Consider the following 10,007-nt stretch of genomic DNA (forward strand, 5'->3'; position numbering starts at 1 on the left):
TGAAGAAATCTAACTCTACCCCAGCCAAGACCAGCACAGAGGGACTTGGGAGCGAGCACCCAGCTGTCCCAGGATACTGGGTCTGGTGGGGCAGGTTCATGCTAAAATATTGTTAATAAATCAGTGTTTTGGCTGTTGCTGAATGGTGCTTGCACAGTGTGAAGGCTTTCTATTTCCTATCCTGTCCTCACTCACCCCTTGCCAGGAAGTGCCTGGACATCTTCCTGCTCATGAGAAGTTGTGAATGAATTCCTGTTTCTGCTTTGCTTGCACGTGCTCCTTTTGCTCTCCCTGTTAAAGTATTGTCTTCATCCACAAGCATTCTCACCTTCCTTCTATTCCTGGAGGAGAGGGAAGTAACCGAGCTGCTTGTGAGGGTGTTTGGCTGTTTTCTGGGATCAACCCACCACTTCCAGCAAAATCTGAGTGAGCTGTGCACCTCAGAAGGAAGTTGGCTGGTGGGATGAAAGCAGGTGAAGTTGCATGAAGTAGTTTGAAAGTCATTTGAAGTCAAAGGTAAGAGATAAATCCCAGCCTTCCTTAGTTGCCTTTCACAAAACACTGAGTGTGTATCTTGTGTTTGCTTGGGTTGTAGAGTGACACAACTGGAGTAGGTTAATTATCCTGCTGTTGAGGTATCACCTGTATGAAGGAACAAAGTCTATGTATTCAGTCCATTTCATGCTAAAAATCCTTGGGCCTGTTCTTTTTCAGTAGTAGCATATGATCATCCCTGTAGAAAAGTGTAAAAATACTTTTCTACTTCAAAATGGAAGTAATTTCTAATGTAAAATCCTTCATAAAAGTTTATTTACTATTAAGGGGGAGTAGGGGAGAGAAGCTTCTGTCTAAAGACTACCTTCTGGTACAATAAAGATATGGGAAATTAACTGAAGTGAAAACCTGATCTTTAAAATGTATGGAATTCTAACCATCACTTTTGTACAAAGCTACTTTCAATCTGTTGAGTGCTGCTTCTGGTGTTTTGTTGGGTTTTTTTGTTCATAACTGTGGTTTTAGCCCAAATGCAACACTCTGAGTCTTTCTGTATTCTGTAATCTGTGTCACTACTACTTATGAAAGTTTGAGGCAATCACAGTTTTCAGTCATCAGTCAGAAGTTGGGGTTAGCCTTGCTTTGGGAGTTTCTAGGGTGAGGATAAGAGGAAAGACTGAAGATGTTTCGTGGTTTTGTTAAATACCACTTAAATTCCTGCCTTTGCAATTCCACTAAGCATTTTAAATCTTTGACTATGGCAGGGTTTTGTGAGAAAACAGCTAGCCCTATGCAGCACCAGAAAAAGCATGTCTTTCATCTGGCATGAGAAAGCCAATTATGCAGACACATCATGTCCAAAACTGAGATGTATTTTTCTATCCAGGTTTGTTTATCTGAAGGGACCTAGTGTTGATCACTTCATGAAATGGAGCAGATGGGCTGTATGGCATAGAGAACAGGTTTTAGTGCAAAAAAACCTATTTTCCCAAGGCAAAAAATGTTCCAGTATTTCAAATATGGGAGTTTTTTCATGAAAAATATTGGATTATGACAAGTGAGCACTTTCATAGGAAGATATTTGTCAAAAATCCTTCCAGAACTGTTCTATAAAAATAAAACTACTGTTCAAAATCAATGCTTACATTATGTGCAAAGCATGGGACACTCACAGCTTTAACTCTGTTAGTATATGCAGCTGCTTAAAGGGTTTTCATTAAATTTGTTGTGTAATTGAATTACTGAGCAATTTTTATGAAGAAAAAAGAAAAGATTTTTAATAATCATGTAAAGTGATAGGGCTATTGGGTTGGCTTTCCACAGGCCCCCTTGGGCTTCTAAAATTCCAGTCACCCATGTAGCTTTGTCTGGTGCCTGTTGGGAGCTTGGCAGGCAGTGGTTTGGCCAAGCTGCTGCCCTCAGCATCTTCTTTCCTAGGTGGGCCAAGCTGTCCTGGTTGTGGTCCTTGCACAAATGCTGGCGATGCCAAGTGATGAACAGGACTGGGGTACTGATTTTGTGGAAATATAACTCTCTAGAATGGCATAAGCTGCCAAGATCTGTAGCTCTAGCTGGGAAACTGATTCTTTACAATTGAAAGACGTCTCAGTCTCCCTGCAACCTGTCAGTGGGGCTGACTGCTGCATTCAATACTTGTGTTTGCTCTAGTTGTGCTATTACACAGAACTCACTCTTCCTTCTATTTTTCAATAACCTTCTGGATCTACCAGCCCCTGTTCCTCAAGCTTATCAGATAAGTGCAATGCAATACCTCATACTCATGGATTAACATAGTGGACAGTTCTTTATGATAGTTAACTCCATTTTAAAAATTCCCAAGGAATCATTCAGTAGAGTAAGTATTTAGAAACATGCTGAATATGATTTGCCTAACTGGGTAGAGCTGGTACAAAACATGAAAGGAGCAAATATCCTGGAGTTATGCATCTGCTGCTGCTACAGAAGCTCTCACCGGGAAACACTTTCCTTGCACTGCCTGCTTGTTACAGTGGCTGATTGTAATAGTCCCATTTAAGCTTGAGTGGTGATACACACCTTGTTATGTAAAACACTGTGCAAGGTTGTTTAAACATGAAAGATAATTGCTGATTTCTTGCTGGCTGTAGCTCACAGGTAGACATTCCTGTGACTGATTAAATACACTGACCTTTAGCATTACCAGCCTTGATGGGTTTAAAGCCATGTATGCTTTGATGCGAGGCATAGCTTTCAATCTGTCTTGTCTGCGTTTGCTTTTTCCTGAACACAGAGCTTGTGAATCTTCCTGTTTATTCTGGACAATGTAAGCAGGTGTCTGATGTGCCTGTGCTCCCTGCAGAGTCCTGCCACATCCCAGGACGATGCCATGGTCAGCCCTGTGTGCCTCCAGCTGTTTTCTTTCTGTTGCATCGAGCCATATGGATCTTCTGAGCAGCCCTTGTTCCTCTATCCCTTCCTATTTTTCTGTCTCCCACCCCCTGGGAGATGTTGATGTGCAAGTATTTACAAGGGTTTGCACCCATCAAAAGAGTTATTAAACACAAATCTCTTAGGTGCTTGGAGACACAGGGAACTGCAGCAGAATCAATTGTGTTGGCCCATGTTTTACTTCATCCTTAAAGTTCCAGTTTCTACCTCTTAACTTCCCCAGATTTCATGGATTCCGCCACTCTGGTCTGGGGGCCCCTTTTCAGGGCTGTCCCTGACCTGAAAGGATCAGTAGCAGTGTTTCAGCTGTTGCCTTCACAGCAATGACTGGAACAGCACAGATGTAAGCTGCAATCAGAGCTGTGCAAATGAACCACCTTCAGCTCCTGAAATTTATTCCTCCATGTCCTCTGCTGAGCAGTGCTTGTATGTTGCAGTTTGGGAATTTTCCTCATGAGGAAAAATGGTAAGTCTGAGTATGTCTTTGCATATATCTCAAAGTCAGTTTTGTGTTCCACACATCTTTACTTTGCAGAGCTGATATGTGGCTGGTGACTTGCCCAGAATTTGAGAGAATCACTCCAAAACTCACCAGGTAGAGCCTTTTGCTCTGAGGGAAGCAAAGCAAAGTATGAAGACGTGAAGGGCTTGTGATGACACAGCACCTGCTGAGGTTGCTCTGATGCCCAGTGTGTGAGTGAGTGAGTTCATGTGAGTCCTGCTGCAACCTGCTGGTTTGATACAACCAGATTCACCCTCTTCCCACCTCTTTTAGGGGAGCCAGTCATGTCCATACCAGTATGCAGGTACTGCCTATGCTCCAGGGATTACAGAACCCAGGTGACAGAGTGACCAAGGTAAACAAGGATATGAAATGCCAAGTGCCCAGCACATTCACACAGAGTTTAGTGTTTCTAACTCCCAGTTCTTGCTGGAATTGATCAGGTGCTCACCTCATCTTTCACAGTGACTGCTGCTGGCAAAAGACACAAGGAGCCAGCAGCAGGTACCTGTCAGATAACCCTCTTTCTGGGGAAGGCAGGTGTGTTTGGGGATGGAGGGCCTGTGATAGGGGAATCGATGTGGAGCACAGATATCCAGATATCTCCGGTAGGTGTCTGTAGTGAAGCTGTTTCTCCTGCTTTGAAATCTTCTGTTAATGTATCTCTCAGTCACAGAAATGTGAGTAAAAGGCCCTTATTTTTAAAGTGCACATTCTGTAGTATTTTGTACCCACTTCTTTCTGCATCTCTAAGTCGCATCATTAGCAACAGCAACCTACTGTTGCACAGTATTTCCGCAAATTATGCTGCTTAATTAACCAAGTGATGTGTAATAATGCTATGTGGCATTTTTCTAGAAGTGTTACCGAAAAGGCCTGAGCCTCTTAAAGTGATAACAGGAAGGTTGTAGTTGAGTTCAGAAAGATAAATGTGCTGCAAATTGCTTGGTAGCCCTGCAAGTCTGTGTCTACAGCAGTGGTTCAGATCAGAGCAGTAATGTGCGGGTTTGAAGTGACTCCCCTGATGGTCTCCTTTTACCACATGATAACGCAGTTCCCAGAGCAATTTTGGGACAGAAAAATGTAGGTTCTTTAGAGGTGGAAATAAACAGCAGCCTCTTCTCCAAAAGCACTCTAAATGTCCCTTGGTGTGATTTGCTTAGACCCCCAATATCTCCATGCACAGCCTCTGTCCACTGCAAGGACTTCCCACGTGCATCAAATAAATCTTCCTGTCAGGAAGCTTCAGCATAGGAGGTGAGACGGGCTCTAATCCAGAGCATACTGCCCAAACCACGTGGAATAGCAGTGCAAGGAGCTCAGCAGCCACTTTGATCTGTTCCTAAAATTTTGCTAACACAGATGTAACATAATAGGCCAGCGCTATTATTCCTAAATATGCAAGACTTTACTACTGTCAATCCATATTCCTTGGCTTAAGCCCTGTTCTTTATGTAACACTGCAAACCAAATTAAAGTTATAGAAATGTTTCTGGAACTATTTACACAGAACTGATGTTGTGAATCTGCAATTATTTTTGCAGTTATCTTAATGTAGCTGTTATGGCATAATAACAGCCTTTAGTCATTGTTTTTCTGCCTGCTATGGCAAATAATGTGCTTGTCTAATGCAACAGAAACTGCAGTCAGTAGCAAAATCTTTAATATCTAATTTACTAGACCTTATTTTGCACTTTTTCATCTGAAATGCAGATTTATAAATTGAAGCAGTGCATGTAACATTTCAGTGAATGAAATCATTACCAACAGGATGTTTGGATGGCAACTGTAATTTGGCTGGGGAGGTTTTTTTAGTGGGACTAATTTGTCTTCATGTGCCAGAAGATTTTTTAAAAGCTAACACGTTTTATGTCGTTGTTGGTGGGGGTTTTTTTGTTTTTTTGGGTTTTTTTTATATGAGGAGGTTTTTGATTTATTTAGCAGCACATAGTGAAACATTTAGCTCCCCTCACCCCCTGCAGCCTCCCTGTTTCATTTCCAGGCTGCTTCACCTGAGGGTTGCCATTCCCACTCGTACAGCCATAAGCTCAAAATCAGGAGTTGGTTCTCAGTATTTGAGTTTGGTTCTTCCTGGTGCCACAAACAGCACCTGAAGGGAACCCACATGAAAGATGGAGAGGGACTATTTACACAGGCATGTAAATACAGGACAAGGGGGAATGGCTTCAGGCTGAAAGCAGGTTTAGATTAGATATTAGGAAAAAAAAATCTTTACTGTGAGGATGGTGAGGTGCTGGCACAGGTTGCCCAGGGAGGTTGTGGCTGCCCCATCCCTGGAAGTGTTCAAGGCCAGGTTGGATGGGGCTTGGAGCAACCTGAGATAGTGGAAGGGTGTCCCCTGCTCATGACAGGGGGGTTGAAATGAGATGATCTTTACAGTCTCTTCCAACCCAAACCATTCTATAATTCCATGATTAAGTTCACATGAGGGATAGTGGGGGATGATTTGCGTCTTCAACAAGAGCTCAGAAGTAAAAGTGATCCAGGCCCACTTGACAGATCTGTCACAAAGAGGATGCACTGCAGGATATTCATTCACTGCTTTCAGAGCTTGCAATGTATTTCTCTTACTAAATTCTTCCTTAATTGCAGTAATGAAAAGAGCCCACCTCTGTGCTGGATGGGATGAACACTGCCCTTGATGCCCTTCACATATTTGATTTTTCTCATTTTCCACTGCATTTTGTCATTGCACTGTAATGTTGCATTCTGCAGCAAGTGGAGTAATCATGGAGGGTATGGAGAGTATCAATGTTGTGTGATAAAGGTACAGCAAAGGTATGAAAAGGTATAAATGGCAAAAGCTGTATTTCTGGAGTAGGTAAAGGAGACCTCCAGGTGCTGCCCATCTTTGGTCACTGGAGACATGCACTGCCCAGGCATCTTGTGGATGCAGGGTATTACAGCAGAAGTCACAAAAAAATTACTGACTTCAAATAGACTTGTTACTTAAAGACTAATCCCTGTTTATGCTTTCATTCAATATCACAGAAAGCAAAAATTATTTATAAATACAGTTTAACTTCCACTAAAGCTTAAAAAAAAAAAAAATTGAAGAAATTTTAAGAGAGCTAAGCAAAAGTATTAAAGCTGTCACTCTCATTCCAGCTGTCCAGGAAAATTTGTTTCTGTTTCTGTAAAAATCCAGCAATAACTTAAAATTAATTTCTCTGCCTAAGCAGACCTCAGTGTCTTTCTGGGTGAAGAATGGAATTTACTGGGGGGTTTTTCAGCACACTGATAATATACAAATATTTAAGAATCATATAAAGAGTTCTCATTTTTTTTGCTGCCAAGGTAAAGCAATGTTCTGTGGTGCTTCAAACAGTTAATTTGGCCCAATCATCATTTTTGGACATCTTGGTCTTAATGTGCCTGGGGAACTTAGCAAGGTGGACCTGGGCTCCTTGATCCTGAGTAGGGGAAAAGCCGGACTGGATCTTTGTCATGACCTTAAGTGGAAATGGTACTAAAGCACCACTTTGTGCTTTTAGGAATACCTGGCCTACTGTGTCCGTCTTGTCTCTCCTTTTTAAGGCTGTTTTGTCTCCACAGAAAGCACATGTGTACGTTTCTGGATGTGTGTGTGCCCTATGCATGTGCAAGATTGCATCAATACTTATCAGAATCCATCTGTTTTAGGGTCAGGAACAGCTCGTGTTTGTGTGCCTGAACAAACATAACACAAAAGTTCTGGTTTACTTAGGAAACTCGTAGACATTTAGGCATAACAAATAAATAATGGAAACTTTCTTAACATGTCATCAGACTGTTCATTTACAGAGATTTGAGTTTTTTAGGGGTTTTTTTTAGCAATAGGATGAAAAGACTGATCTTCCTCTTGTGGAGTTTTGCTACTGAGCCTTTTTTTTGTAGGCTGTGCATTCATTAAGGAATATATACAGACAGGCAAATACTACATGCCTGTATATTTCTTTCACATTATATTTATTTAAATATTAAGTGAAACTGTTGCCCTGACAACTTGATAAAGCACCCATAGAGTCTGTGTACTCCTGAATGCTCTTGCTTTAGTAGTTTCAATGCTATTTGTTTGTTCAGTGAATTCCTTTGAATCTTTCATTGAAGGGGGTTCCCTTAAGGAAGTGAATCAGGGAAGTTCTGGGATTACAAATTCTAGGTTGGTGGGAACTGTATTTCCTCCTTAAAGCTGTGGCTTTGTCTTGGTAACACAGACATGTCATTACCAGAACTCTGATACCTTGGGATCAGAATTACATGAAGTGGAAAGCAGAATTCAAGGCTGAGTATACTGAATTTGCAGAAGTCTTTTAATATTGTAAATTAGCACAAAAATTTAGCCTCATCAGGCTACATATGAATTATGAAATGGAATTTAGGTTCCTACAATTCCTGAGATATAGATATAGATAGATATAGATATCTCAGTCAAATAATAATCATATTATAAGAGCTGATAATGATTGGCAAAGTATTACATCTTTTTGATTACTTTGCCTTCACCATCAGTACTTTTGCTGCATCCCCAATCTGCTCTGCTGTGATTTACCTGGTTATTTTATTGCAAGTTCTCTCAACAAGCTCCCAGAAGTCCCTGAAATTGTTGTGCCACTTATCTCATAATGTCTGATAACCTCTGCAGCCGACTCCCCTGGGTCACTCAGGTTCTTGCTTTCAGGATGACAGTGCCTTGGATGTTCCTTTAGCACCATGGAGCCTTGGCCTAAGCACCCTTTGGTGCTTTCTCATTGATAATTACTCCATGAGAGAAAAGGAATGCACAGGAATGTGCAGAAGTGAATAAGCAAAATGAACAAGTCTACACGTGGTATAAGCCACTGCAGAGGGGTTCACCTGTTACACCTGTGTCAGAGAGGTGCTGCTGTGCCCCACCACTTCTCTTTGGCCACTTGAGACAGGAATTTAAGAACTTGCTTAATTGAGGGATGCCAGTGAGAGAAAAGCCTTAGAGAGGAATATACATTTTATTCTTTTTATTTTGTGTTCCTTTTTCCTTCAGGACTGGGGAGCTCAGTATCACATAGAAATGTCACACAGATATGCAAGGAATCACTCTGCTTGACTCGTATCAAATCACACTGGAGCTCCTACATCTTGCCTTTTGAAAAAAATCCCTGGAATTACTCTGTAGGAAGTGCTGCAAAAGCTCGTTTAAGGTCAATTAAAGCAGTCACAGTACTGTCAGAGTTGCCAAATCCAACCCAGGCCATTTATTTTCTGGCTCCCTTTTGCTTACCGTTTGCCAATTATAAATGTGTTTTCCCCTCAATTATTGAAAAGTGCAAATGCTTTTATGCTCTCCTGATTTATATATATTTTTAAATTAAATTTTGAAGGACTGTGGTGCTTATGATGAGAGTTAAACACATTTCATATCTTAATAAGCCTATTTTTATATTATGCTGCTTGAACTACAATCATGCTAAGGAATGGAGTGGGGGGAATAAAATTAATGGGTTACTCCTGAAGTAGAAAAAATTATTCATTTTCGATAAAAGATCTTTTTGATAATTTACTCTTGACTTCACTACTTGATTTATCTCATCTTCTCACATTAATTTGTTTTTAATTTTTTTCCCTTATGAGGTTTTCTAGCTGCAGTAACAGCTCCAAGATGGTTGGATTGATGAGCTACAAAATTTCACACTTTTGAACTAAAAGAAAAAATGGCTTAAACACTTGAGCTAACAAGAAATATAACTTTCATGTAATAAACTAGAAATTCAACTTTCCAGTGCCTTGATTTAAGGTGCTGGAAATTGATTATTTAGTTCACCTGCTCCATCTAGAGTAGATATGAACTAAAGCTGCTTGGGCTCTCCCTTGAGTTACCACTTATGGGCTCAAACCTCAATTGTTCAGTAAAGTTTTTGACTATAGCAGCCCCTATTTCCAGGCATGTTTCCGAGTGCATTTCCTGCATTTTCTTGTTTTCCCTCAGCTGTGTAGTTCTTTCCTCAAATATTCCCTGTACATCTCCCTGAATCCTCGTTAAAATTTTAGCCCAGGTGAAATTATCAGTGTTATTACATCTCAGCATTCTCAGTGCACATGTTTTTATCTCATTTGCAGCCTGTTGGTGTGCTCTCAGAATGAACTAGGCTGGTCAGAATTAACAATCCTTGTAGGGCAGTTATGTTAGTTAATATAGAGTCAATATATTGCTTTCACTTCTGCAATGATTTTAAGAACCTAGCCTGCTACTTACAGCAAATGCAGGGAGATTAGAGTGAAAGAAAAAACAAAAAGGCAAATGAAATGAGAAAATAATGAAGTAATTAGAAACATTAAAGTTGAAGACAAACTGGTTTAATCCAGACAAAAATAATTTTGTTGAAACTATGGACTGCACTAAGGACTGTGAGTGATTCAGAAAAAGAAAAGGAGGATACTTTCTGAGTTAGTTGACCAAATGTGACAGGTCAGTAATAGAACCTATCTGAATCAAATGGTAAAAATCTTCTGTCATATTCTTTGTCAAAATTAAAAAAAACAAACAAACACTCCCCAAAACCACTCAAAAAACAAACAGCCCCCCCCTCCCCAACTTCCCCCCTCC

The sequence above is a fragment of the Corvus brachyrhynchos genome, unplaced genomic scaffold (assembly GCF_000691975.1).
Source record: "Corvus brachyrhynchos isolate BGI_N302 unplaced genomic scaffold, ASM69197v1 scaffold152, whole genome shotgun sequence".
Taxonomy (NCBI): Eukaryota; Metazoa; Chordata; class Aves; order Passeriformes; family Corvidae; genus Corvus; species Corvus brachyrhynchos.